The sequence below is a fragment of the Podarcis liolepis genome (genome assembly GCF_965112155.1).
Source record: "Podarcis liolepis genome assembly, chromosome: 6".
Classification (NCBI taxonomy): Eukaryota; Metazoa; Chordata; class Lepidosauria; order Squamata; family Lacertidae; genus Podarcis; species Podarcis liolepis.
The window spans coordinates 67,666,009-67,679,530 of NC_139559.1; positions in this window are offsets into that span (position 1 = coordinate 67,666,009).

The following is a 13,522-nucleotide window of genomic DNA, read 5'->3' on the forward strand; positions in this document are numbered from 1 at the left end:
CTCGGCTTAATTGATTCTTGGCGTGAGTTAGCATTGTTTTCTCAGCGACTACAGAGAAACTGTAGCTCCCTAACGGTCAAATTTTGTTGAGAAGACACAGATGTTCAGAACCTATCACTCAAAAACCAATCTTCCTGTTATTATTTTGGGGAAAACTCCGATTCACAAACTCGGTGTGTGAGTCAGATGCAGTAAAAGTGCGATAAGAAATCCGGGTGAGTTTTCCATTTACTAATGATATTATTCATATATAATGGACAAAGTGACAAGCAGAAGATGATATGCCTACACTTTTGACTGTCCTATTTTTATTTTGCCAAAAGCATACATCTTGATATGATATGAGATGTCAGTGTGGTGTAGTGGTTAAGAGCAGTAGTCTTGCAATCTGGTGAACCGGGTTCGCGTCTCCGCTCTTCCACATGCAGCTGCTGGGTGACCTTGGGCTAGTCACACTTCTTTGAAGTCTCTCAGCCCCACTCACCTCACAGAGTGTTTGTTGTGGGGGAGGAAGGGAAAGGAGAATGTTAGCCGCTTTGAGACTCCAACAGGTAGTGATAAAGCGGGATATCAAATCCAAACTCTTCTTCTTCTTCTTCCTTTATACTGCCACCTGGATGACACCAGTGGCTCATTCTTTCCCCCCTCTTTTTACTCTTAACTAGGGAAGAGGAAGAAATTTAATTCATTTCATGTTGAAAGGGAATCTACCTGATTTGCTTTCCCCAAAACAACATACAGCCCAGACAAAATCACCCTTTGAAACTGACTCTACTGGATGAATTTTGTGAGGCAGCTATCCAGCCAATGAAGTTGTGCAAAATTGCATATACATACTAAGGTACAGTGTGTATAAAAATGCATATATTTAAAAATAACATGCAGAAATGCATTATATAATAGGGATAAATATTAATATTAAATAAATGTTCTTTACAAAAATGTGCATATTGGGCAAAATTGCAAACAAAAATGTGTTTATTGGGAGAATTTCACACCAAGATGCTGATGAATTTTCATGAGGTTTAAAATATAATAATAATCACAAACTGATGTGAAAATGTTGAGAACTTAAGGTAGAAAAAAATGAGAAACTGAAAGACACCAGAATTGTCTACTAAATTTCTTTTTAAAACAGGGCTCCTGTGTATAAGTTACCTGAAAGTAAACTCCATTGAGCTCAGTAGTGCTTACCTCTGACCACATAGGTTCAATTTGCAGAACACACTGAGATTTAACAAAAGACATTCAGCCAGTTTAAATGTTTCCTTAAACTTTTGATTAAAAACACAACGATTCTTATAAAGAAGTGCTGCCATTTAAACAGCTAGCATGAAATGAAAACCTAATCAAAGGAGGAAGCCTTGTTACTACTTTAGTCACTTGCCAGAGCAAGTAGAATCCATCAATTACTCTAGTGCTCCAGCAGTCGACATTCTGCTTTGAAAAAGGTCCCGTCTGCTCTATACATATAAAGGACTATCATGCTACTTTAGAGAATCATGACTTTTCCTAAAGGATCCTGGGAACTATAGTTTGTTAAGGGTGCTGAGAGTTGTTTGGAGACCCCTATTCCCCTCACAGAGCTACAACCCCTAGGGTGGACTCACAGTCAAATCGCCTTCCTGGAGATCTCAATGATTTATTTTTAAAAGAAAAAGAAGAAACATACAAATTGCTGCAGAAATGTGGAGAACGGAGTTGGAGGTTGGAAAAATGAGAAAGAAAGAGAATCAAAATCCACAGAGCCATCCATTACTTACTTGGGGATTTGGCAGACCTGAAGCTTTGGGGGCGAAATAACGCACATGCCCTAGCAGCTTTCCCCTTTGTGAAGCTCTTGGACCATATCACCAAACTGCTTTCCGGAATAATGAATGTGGGAAGAGTTCCAGCTATATCTACTCATGTGTCAGGCACAGATATGTCAGGACTCCAGCATCTTCTTAGCATATCTTTGCCTGTCCCATGAGGAGACTCACAAGGAGATAGTTTTGAAATGCTAATCACAAGTCCTACATACATAGGAGCCGAAAAGGCAGCAATTAGCCCATAAATGTGATAATACACCACTCTGCGAGACATATAATTTCTATTTGTTTGTTTGTTTTCTATACTGCCCTTCATCTGAAGATCCCAGGATGGTTTACAATATAAAAGCACAAAAAATGTAGCATAATAACAAACACACCAATAGCCCCTGCCCCACACAGCGCTCAGGGGTTGCATAAATAAAATGATTTTCCCAGTGAGCTTTTACATCATACCCTGCAAGAAGACAAATAATAATTCTTAGTTATTCTGTAATTTTAAATTATGTGTTTTTTCATGCTATTCTCCCTGTTGTGCATTACTGTATAACTGCAATTAATACATGATAAAAGGCTGTTTTTTAAAAAAGTAAATATGAAAAATTTTTTTCCATGAAGAATTTGGCATAAGCCCCTAGTTTTCATGTCCTACTGTAACTCAGCTGATAGCTAAGCCTGAGCATGCAAACCTGAAACCACTACATATTGCTCTCTTGCTATGCCCTGTTGCCATGTTTTCAGATCCTCCGCTGCTTGCCCTGTGTGAAGTTTTAGATTGTAAGCTACTTGGGGCAGGGGGCCATCCTCTTGCAGTCTCTCAAGCACTGGTCATATTGATGGCTCTATATGAAGAAGAAGAAGAAGAAGAAGAAGAAGAAGAAGAAGAAGAAGAGGAGATATAGCCTGAGGTTTACAGTGTGTGAGTAAATTCAAAACAACAAATTACTTTTCTCTATAGGATTGTTGGGACAAACTCTCAGTGCCCCAAGTGCGGAAAGGATGTGCTGTCAATGTGAAGTTGTGCGGCTGTATTCTAGGGATGAGGCAGTAAATTATATACTTCTGATCTCCTTTGAGGAAGGTATCAAAGGGATGCTTTCTAAATTCAAAACACCACAGAATTCTATAAGGACACACTTCACAGATTCACAGGGTTACTTAGTTTCTTATTTCATCTTGGTGATCCTCTTCAAGCCTCCAACCTGGCCTGGTGCACCATGGTGAAAGCTCTAATCTCTTTTCTTAGCACAATATTCCATACAATATTGAGTTTCTTCCCCCCAATCCTTATGGCCTTATACCATCTTCTTTAGATGCTTGTTGGAGTGATCCACAAGCATCCAGTGTTTGTCTTCTGAAGTAAGAAGACTGTTGAATGAAAGATCTTTCCCCTGAGTCTTTGCCCAGTTAATAATGTGCTCTCTTCAGACCAACTGCATCCCTTCAGTAAAAGGCATTTCAATTTTCACATTTCCCTTTCAGCCCTGCCCTCCAGAGCAGATGTGAGGAGGGCATGGGAGGCTCACGGTTAGAGGAGAGGGAGGGGGAGTTCCCTTGCACAAACAAAAGTCCTTGCACCACTTTTTTATGCAACACAGTATTTCATCATGTATATTTAAAAACAATATAAACCCAAATGCCTGATAAAACAAAAAATGTCTGAGCAAAAAGCTTTTGCGTGTTCAGACCCAGAGATCTCCCCCCTAAATAAATTCACACTTGACTCAAATTTTAGTTTGGTTTTGGCAGAATTTAGGCCACAACTTTATTGATTACAGAAAGTCAGTGGTTGCATAGGCTCTGGTTTGACAAGCTCCCTGCACCCTTGTAGGCAGCGTTGACCAAACCATTTGAGTCCCTGGATTCCTTTAATGGAATACCCTTCACATAGGGATGGCGAGACTGTTCTCCCATCCCTATCACCTAAACCAGTGCCTATATGCCACACGAGCACTCGCACTTGCCGCCAACCACTCACACCTGTAACCAATCCCTTAACCCCACTGTCACAGTGGCCAGCCACAAATCATTCCCATTTACAGACAGATGAACCCCATCAAGCCTGTAAAGGGACACATCATGGAAGCTGATACCCATGTGACGGATCACCATCCCACCCAAGGCCAGAACCTTCTTGGCCACTGTGCTCTGGACGCACCTCTTGGCCTCTCAGTGGCAGCTGGGAATCGGCTACCATGCCACACACATCGCTGCAAGAGCTGTGACAAAAAAACTTTGAGTCCAGGAAGAGCTGCCTTCAACTCTTCCAAGTCCTCCTGCATGCGGGTCAACAGGCTCAAGCCGGGAGCTTCCAGCAAATCGTTCTCGCTCAGCTGCACCACCATCGCCGCAGGCGTGCCTTCCTCAGACACCTTCACCCGCACCATTGGGAGAAGCTCCTCCCAACGCATTCCTTGTATGGACACCCAGGAGACGCACACATGGTCAGGGAGTCTGAGCCTGCGTCCGAATCCAGACTCTGCCACCCTCCTGCTGGCCCAGTGGACAATGCTGTGACTATCCAGACGTGCAGAGCAGGCGGACCTAGGAATGAACAAAACAACATTAATAACTGCACCTCAGCGCAGCATCCGAACATAACCACTGTATGCTTCAGATTTCCAGCGGTTCAAATCCTTGATCCTGTCAACGGACAGGTCCCAATGCGCAGCAGTAGTTGCTGCCCCAATACAGAAGGAATGAGGTGCAAACTCACTGGCCAGCAGGCCATATGCTGCGAGTGCCTTACGCATTACTGCAGCAAATTGATGCCTTTTTAACAGGGACCCATCCTTGTGGACCAGGAAGTGCTCACTGAATCATAGCACTCATACTCCTAGGACGACCCCTAGGACTAGTTGGGACTGGGATCCAGGAAGGCTGGAATTGTGAGAGCAAGGCCCCAGAAGGGCCATAAGCCTTGCTCCCTTTGCTCACATCTGAAGGACCATGAGCCTCGAAAACAGTGGAAGACATGGAGGGGTCAGGCTGAGAGTCAGGGTGCCTCCCAAATTGCTGAGTCAGTGTCTCAAGACCTTATCATGGCCACAGGGTCTGAACCAATATCAGCCATAATTGCACCCAAGCGATCCAGCGTATGCTGAGGAACTGTGAGGGCCAGCTCTGAACGCAGCGACTGAGATGGGCCTCTAATCACTCGCTTAGAAGGCAGAGCAGGACTGGGATTCCTCTTAATAGGCATCTCAATCCCTACCTTACTGGGTGGGGTACTGAATCAACGTTCCCACAATAACAATGGCACTACGCCAGTTAAAATGGTGCTTCCGCCAAAACAAGATGATGTTCCTGTGAAAACTAGATGGGGCTGAACCTCTCCCAACTCAGAAGGGAACACAAAATGGCCACTGGACTAAGGGGAGGGGGTTCCCGCCCTTAGGAAATTCCCAACTGGCCTTTAAGAAAAATGGGCAAAGAGAAATCACTGTCTTAACGGAGAAGGAGCTCTCAATATAAAAAAACCAAACAATGCAATTGGCTGGACAGAGCAGCCCAAACAGTGAAAATTGCAAATTGCCCCAATGCAACATTAGGCTACAAGGCCCCAAAGCTGCAGCTGCAGCTGGAATTAACAATAGAAGCTGCTGTGAAAAGGTGCCCCATAGCCAAGAATTAAACAGGCAGCAGCAAGATCTGAAACAGGGAGTGCTCAGGGGCTGAAAGCCCTGTGGGGCGAAAGCCCCTCTAGGGCAAAAAGGGGAAGGGAAAAGGACGGGGAAGGGATAAACTTATAAAGTGGGGTAACAATTAGGAAGGAATTAAGGGAAAAGAAGGGATAATGGGAAGAAATCACCAGGACATTCCGTTGAAGGTAAATCTCTCGGCTGCACAGAGGACACGCTGTTAGTTTGTTGCAAATGCATGAGCCGAAAGAGGAAGCTCTGGGTCATGTGCATGGGTATATATAGGTCCCTCAATCCATTTGGACTGCGCCGCATTGGCCAGATTGAACCCAACATCGAGGGACCTACCAATCGGGTGTTGTGGCTGACAAATCTTACCCACCCACAACACAGGTGGTCGGTCTCCAGGTCTCACCGCAACACGTGCCCTCTTTTAGGGAGGACACGCTATAGTAAGGGAGCAGTCATATTTCTATGCCCCCACTTTTACCTATTTAAATATATGCAAGTATACTTGCATAAATATATGCAAATATATAAAGGAACAGAGCAACTTAGCATGCTCTAAAGTCACAAGAAGTAGGATTGGTGTGCAGAGAATCAGCAACAGCAGTTTTGCTGCAATAGTTCTCACATGATTCCATTTGGGCCTTTTGCTTCTTGAAAGCTATAAATAGTGTCTGTTTATCGATTTGTAAACAAGACACCACCAATCTCTGCACATGAGTATGCTCATGTTCCCCCAGAAGCCAGTCCCCATTATGAGTGATGATGTGTCAAGAGCTGGAAAAAAGGAAGTTAAAATTCTATTTTTGCGGAGAAAATAGTGCATTTGATGGATCTATGTGTGAAATGTATTAAATCCTGGCTAGAATGGTATTTCTGTCTCCATTAGCAACAAGCACCCATGAGGATGAACTAGATGACTTAAAAGAAAAGATTGTTTGCAGTGTGTGTGGCAATTTATAAGAGGGGAGCAAAAACAGATGGAATCCATGAGTAGAAGGATTACACACAAGCACACACACACACACTTTCCAATGTTCAAAAGTGTTTTAAACCAATGGGGGCAAGGAGTGTTGGACAGCCAGCTGAACACTCTGTCTAAAACCTGGAAGCACAATTTTCTGTAAGTGTTGTTTTTGGTCCCCTTTAACAGATTATAGTCCTACTCAAAGCAGACTCATTGAAATCAATGGACTCAAGCCCTCTGGATTCCATGGCTCTACTCTAACCAACACATTAAATACCACCCAGTTCTGTAGCCAGCCTTCCTCATTAGATAGAAGCCCCACATTTATAGGCGGGGCTTTTGTTGGGAAGGGAAATCCTGCCCACAAACACACAGATGGAGAGGGAGTAAGGGCCAAGTCAGGGGAAGGGGAAGGCACTGACCTTCCTGCTTTCTTCTACTTCAGTTTTCATAATGGGCTATGCAAAGGTCAAGTTAATGGAAAATTTAGTATGAACACCAGGAATTAAATGGCTGGCGTATTTTTTGGTTCATAAAGGAAAACAAGGGGATAACAAAAGGTGTAAAAAAAAATAGTTTATGCTATAATTAAGCAGCAAAAACCTGGTGTGGGACTTGTTTTTTTTGGGGGGGGGGTCACTTTTATTTTGGAACCATTGTGAAGAATTTAGGGAGAATGGTGCTAGGGACAATATGTGTAACAAAACAAACTTGTCCATACTGTAAGATTAGGGAAGGGCAGAGACTAGAGTTGAAGTTAGCAAATCCTTCTTTTGTGACCAGGTAAAGTTTTTGCCCCTTTTCTGTACCATGGAGACCTATGAATGGAGACCTATGACTATCTAAATATATTCTATATTATATGTGAAAGTAATACTGGCTGGAATTTAGTCAAAACCCCTTTCATGAGCACAAGTATAAGTGCAAATCTATTAACAGAAGTGTTGGGGAGCTGCTTTCGATTGGTTCCTGGGCATCCAGAAATCAGCATCAGAGTTGGGAGACTACCAAAACTGAGTGGAAGGTGGTATTTGGGGGAAATGGGAATCAGAAAAAAAAGAGAAGAATCAGTTCCTCTTCGATTACGGTATATTTGCACGGGATCAAAAGTCCTTCTGGGGCATGAGTGCACCACCTGGATTCCATGGAGAGTCAGAAGAAGCCTTGATAATCCAAAGTGTTCTTTTCTAGCCATGTATTTAAATATTTACCTAGGTTTCTGGCCTTGTGAAATACATCATTGGATAAAAAAAAATCACACTGAAGTGAAATCTCTTGTTTTTCACCAAGCAACACAGAACAATATCCCAACAGGAGAATGGCAACACTTTGCAACTTTTTTCAAGAAAGCCTAAAGGGGATTGTCTGCCAGAGTTTAGGCTTCTATTTATTAGTTTTCTGTACGTCAACCAAGGGAAAGAAAATAAACTATTAACATGTGTGCTGAGAACAAGGTCCGTCCCTTCGATGTAATAAATAATTATGACTTTTTCTAAGAGGTCAGAGAAATTTAGTCAAAAAGGGCACCACCAGACTTTCTGTTGCTTGTAATTATGTGAACGGGCAATTCTTCATTTTAATAAGGCACTGTCGGGCCATTGTTTCTCAGAAACACATATGCACATGTCATAAAAGAGCAATCCTTCACAATGCAAAGCTATTCCATTAAATATTAACACATTTACTTACAGAGATATATCCAGGTCCCATTCAAATGAATTCAGATCTCCTCCTGGAATTAGAACTGATGTCCTGTTACTGTGCCAAATGGTAATTTTCTGTAAGCATAGATCAACATTCATGCTTTTCTGGCATGAGACCTACTCCCCTCACCTGCACACACCTTAAGGGCTAGATGTATAACTTTTCACCCCCTTGTGGCTAAACAAGGTTGGTAGATCTGTTGCCAGAAAACACCATGTGTGATTTATTCCTACTGTACATCAAGGTAACAATGCTACATGCGGGTTATTTAGTTGCTGAAGAATTTACTCAGTGGGATCTGCACAACCACATTTTGTGGATTGCAACAAAGATTGATCGCAGAAGAGGGCCTGATACCCAGAATACACTTTCCAACTGCACACATAGGAAGCAGATGACTGTTTAAAAACAACCCAAAGGATCCCTACCACCAGGGATTATTGGCTATAAGAATTTGAAGCAAGGCTTCTTGCCTTTCTTTCCCTCCCAAGAAGCATTAAATCTCAGCAAACTCACAGCAATAGTCCCCGTGATGCCACTGTTGGGAGCGCAGTGGTGTGTCACCAGCCCACCCTACAGACTCATCCCAGATCTGTCTCAATGTAAGGCAATTTCTCTCTGATACACAAGCATTGATGTTGTTGACTAAAATGGATACAGCAGTATTAATGTAGCTGTTAAGGACATAAGAATAGCCTGCTGGATCAGGCCAATGGCCCTTCTAGTCCAGCATCCTGTACTCAGAGTGGCCAATCAGATGCTGATGGGAAGCCTGCTAGCAAGACATAAGCTTCTCCTCCTATGATTTCAAGCATCTGGTATTCAAACTGTGGAGGCAGAACATAGCTACCAGCCACTATGACTGTTGACAGCTTTAGCCAGCATGGATTTGTCTGATCCTCTTTGGAAGTTATCCCAGTTGGTGGCCATCACTGTTCTTGATGATGACGATGTTAATGATGCATCTCCAAAAATGGCTGCCAAAGACCTCAGTCTGAAAGCCTGGAAAGTAGCTGTCAGTCAGTGTAGAGTGTGGGCAGTGCTGACCTACATGGACCAACAATCTGATCTGGTATAAGTCTTCTCCCTGTATTACCAGTTATTCTATGCTAGCAGTATCCAATGTATTTTGACATGTATAAAGTTCACAATTACAATCACAGTTCTCTCAAGTTTCCCTCACTGTGAGGTATACCCAGCTTTGGAAAAGCCTTTAGCGGGCCTCCAAATCTTGAAGAGATGTGACCAGGCAAGACCTTGAAGGGAAGCAGAAGAGACTGAAATCAGGAGTCCCCACAATGGGAGGTGATGAAGCCATGTGTCAGTCATTTGAATGTTACAGCTATCTATCACTTGAATCTATGAAATATCACCTGCCAGGCATACAGCGTGACCTTGCTTTCCATTACACCGAATGGCATTTCACTTTGCATTTGAAATGAAAAGCACTTACACCCGAGTAAAAATTTGTAAATGAATGGCAATATCTCAGGCAGCTGCCAGTGGAACTGCACCTGGGTAATACACTTAAAATTGAGAGGGGGGAGAAGCAAAAACTTTGAAGGAAAAGCAAGATGCCGAACATCAGAACAGGGACCTTTTTAAAATGAACATGTTGTAAATAATCAACCCCATCCAGACTTGTGCTTGATATAAAACAAATTCAATTTCAGTACCTTGGTGGCATTTAATAAACCACTTTACTTTATTCTCCTGCTTTATGGGATCACCAGGATTCCTCCATGGAATTGCAAACCCTTTCAACTGCAAGGGGAAAAAATCATTAAGACAGTTTTTCAATATTTTGTTATTGTTTGACCTACAGATTAATATGCCTCTCCAGAATTTACATCTCCCCAATTGTCTTAGAACAAATTACTGCACAATAAATGTTGTCAAAGTAGAAATAGCTCATGCCTCCCCCCCTTTTTTGTCACTTGCAATATAGTTATGACTGACTCGCCTCAGCAGAAATGAAAGATAAAAAATAAAAAGTTTGCAGAGTTTGGGGACGGCAATGAAGTTGAATGTCAGATGGTGTTTTCACATTCTGCTGTCGAAGAGTGATGCATCAGTCCTTTTAATAGCAAACTCACCTCGTGAGTGTCACCAGGATTGTAGCCCAAAGCAGCCATTGATAACCAAGACAGCATACTTGGGAGAACCTCAGTGTTTGCAGCAATAATAATAAATAACAACAACAACCACCCAAGAGGCAACCACAAAAAATAATAACCCAGTGAGTACCAAACATGCAGACTGGTCACAGCATGCTGACTTCCTGCTGGGGAGAGAAATGAACATGCTGAAGGGCATATGTGATGGACTGTTGTGGAAGAGGACAACTGGTTTAGCCATTCTGTCTGCCAGTATCTCTTGTGGCACCTGCAAAAGGTCTTAAGAAACATCCTTTTAGAAGAGCACAATGTGCAATAGATGGTGTGCTCAGTTCCTGTTTGCACTAGTTTCATCTGTCCTTCATTGAACACACCTCTTTAAATAGACCCACAGTTCCTTGATTTCCAGGATCTGACACCCTCCCTCCCATCCTTTCTGAACAGAGGAGAGGTGCAAAGAGCTTCTCTCTGTGAGGAATCATGGTGGTGACTGATGTATTTGTCTCTCCCCTCCCCATTAATGGGGTGGAGATGATTGAGGAAATATTTTTTTCTTTCAGTCCTTTCAGATGTGGTCGCCATTTTGTGTCACTTCACACACCCCTGTTCTGCCACAGTTATTATGTGAAGGGCACCCACAGTACATTCTCAAAATTCCATATGTGCAGTGCCAGATTTACGTATAAGCTAAACAAGCTATAGCTTAGGGCCCCACTCTCTTGGGGGCCCCCAAAAAAATTAAAGGGAGAAAAACTGGATGTACATTTCAAAATATAAGATAAAAAACAAATAAAAGAAAACCTACATACAGTTAGAGCTTAATAAGTATCTCAGTATTAATATACTTCTTCTTAATTGTATTTCAATTCAACAATTACTTTAATAAAATACATATTTTGTTATGTGCAAATGGCTTTAGATACCTATTAGGACCATAAATTACCATATAGCATATATTCAACACAAAAAAGTGACAATTTGTTGTTGACAAAGGACAGCGAGACATATAAAGGGCCCCATTGCCTTCAGCAACTTAGGGCCTCATCAAACCTAAATCCAGCCCTGCATATGTGACCCTTGTTGTACTATTTGCTTCAACTATGAACAGATCCACATCATACATTTAAAGCACAACTAATGCACATTTTAAGCATATGACTTTTTCACCAAAGAATTCTGGGAAATGTAGTTTGTGAAGTATGTTGGAAATTGGAGCTCAGTTGGGAGGAGCTATAGTTCCCGGAATTCTTTGGGGCAAGTCATATGCTTTGCATGTGTGACATGGATTGCATTGACTGCCCTGAATCATATTTGACATAGTCAAGCTCATTGCAAAGGAGACAATAGCTTTGCTGAACATTTGGATTGTTGTGATGCTGACAGTTGCTACTTCTTCAACTCATTCATCTTCTGCCTCCCATGTCCTCTTTTACCATCATTGCCATGGACCACATTTGCCATCACTGCCATTTAATCACATTAAGCCATGGCAACTCACGTGATGGTATGGCTTTCAGAGGCACTATCAGCAAAATCACAGCATTGACAACAAATGAGCCTCAGAACGATGGAGGGAAGAAAGAGGAGAAGTAAAGAAAAAAGACATTGAGAAGTAGCAGCAGCCAAGGGAACAAATGAGTACTGAACAGCATTGAATTAACTTGAACATGCTCACCAGAAATATCAAAATGAGAGATGCTTTTTGACACTCCAGAAAATGAGCAAAAACGCTAAAAAAGTAGTTGCAGCCCATTGAGATTCTGCTGAGCTCGAGATGGCAGAATAAGACAATTCTCATTCATAGCTGTTTGGTTTGAAAAGAAGAAAATTTGTGGCGCATTTAACTTTTTGCAGGGTACTCACGTAAGGAGAGTGGCTGTGCTATAATGACATGATCACTTTGCATGGGAGAGAACGAACCACACACCTGGTGTTTTGCTTTTTTATGCTCTTCCTCCCAAGTAGATAAGCCACTGAGCAATTTAGGAAGCAGTTTGTTGCCTCGAGAATGGAAACTGCTCCTGCCCAAACAATAAACACAGCTCTAGTTGTCACATGCTTCTTCCTTCCATTGTTGCTGACCATTGGCCCTGCTGTCTGGGGCTGATGGAACTTGTAGTCCAATAGCTTCCACACCCATGATCTATGGTGCAAATATGTGTGCACTCACTCAACTGAGTGAAAATTAACTGTATTTCAAATGGTGCTTAATACTGGCTGAAGAACACTTATAGGGGAGGTATTGGTCTCATGCCCCCATTGTGGAATCCTGCGCAAGTTCTGAGGTGCACTCAAAGCTCTTGCATGAGTAAGCTTCCTCATGGGATGGTAAACGAAGTCTTGTTTATGTGAAGTTTGCCTGGACATAACTGCCCCCTTTCCTGAGGCGTATTTCATATGTGTGGGGAGCTGAAAAAATTCTGGAAGCTTTGCCAGATGTGTGTCTCAGACTAACCTTTCATGGTTCGTACATTGCAAAGATGCACCTCACACCTGCAGCCACATTCCCACATATGGGATTCTCACATATGAGATTTGATCAGTAACCTTGAAAAGGAGCATTTTGCAGCCTAGTATAAAAAAATTGCACGTGATGTCGAAATATGTTCTGGTCCCATTCCCATATTATCCGAGCGTGTTCTGAGGGTTTGACAAATGATCACACAATAGGAAGTGCATGGCATCCCAGAGGGCATTTAAAGAAAAAAAATGGTGTGGCGCGGATGTGAGGAAATGGTGCCAATCACCATATCACACATAAAAAATTAATAGGCTGATGACATGCAACCAAAGTTCCCCCACAATAATCATAGCTGCAATTAATTTGCCATCTGGGTGAAGAATCTCACTTTAGCAGCTAAAAAGATTACCGTCTGAGTGCTTCAGAAATCTGGTGTCTCTGCAACAGAAGTGCAGCCTTGAGGAAAAACACGAGGACTGTATGGAACAAACAAGACACAAATGCACACTTCTTCTGCAATAAGCTGCCCATATGGAGTGTCCCTTTGGGTGTATCTATACTGCAGACTTTAAGTTGATTTAACCATTATTGCTTCTTTCCTGGGAAGCCAGGGAATATTAGTTCTATGAAGTGGAAGCTAAGGATTTCTAAGAGACAATGCTCAACCCTTCACCAAAAAAAGCTACAGGTTCCATTATTCTCTTTTGGTGGGGGTGGGGGAGAAGTATGACAGTTAGACTGATGTAAGCTGCTGCTAGAGCTACCCCATGACAGCCATGGAGGAAAAGCTAGAATGATCAAGACTGATACACAAA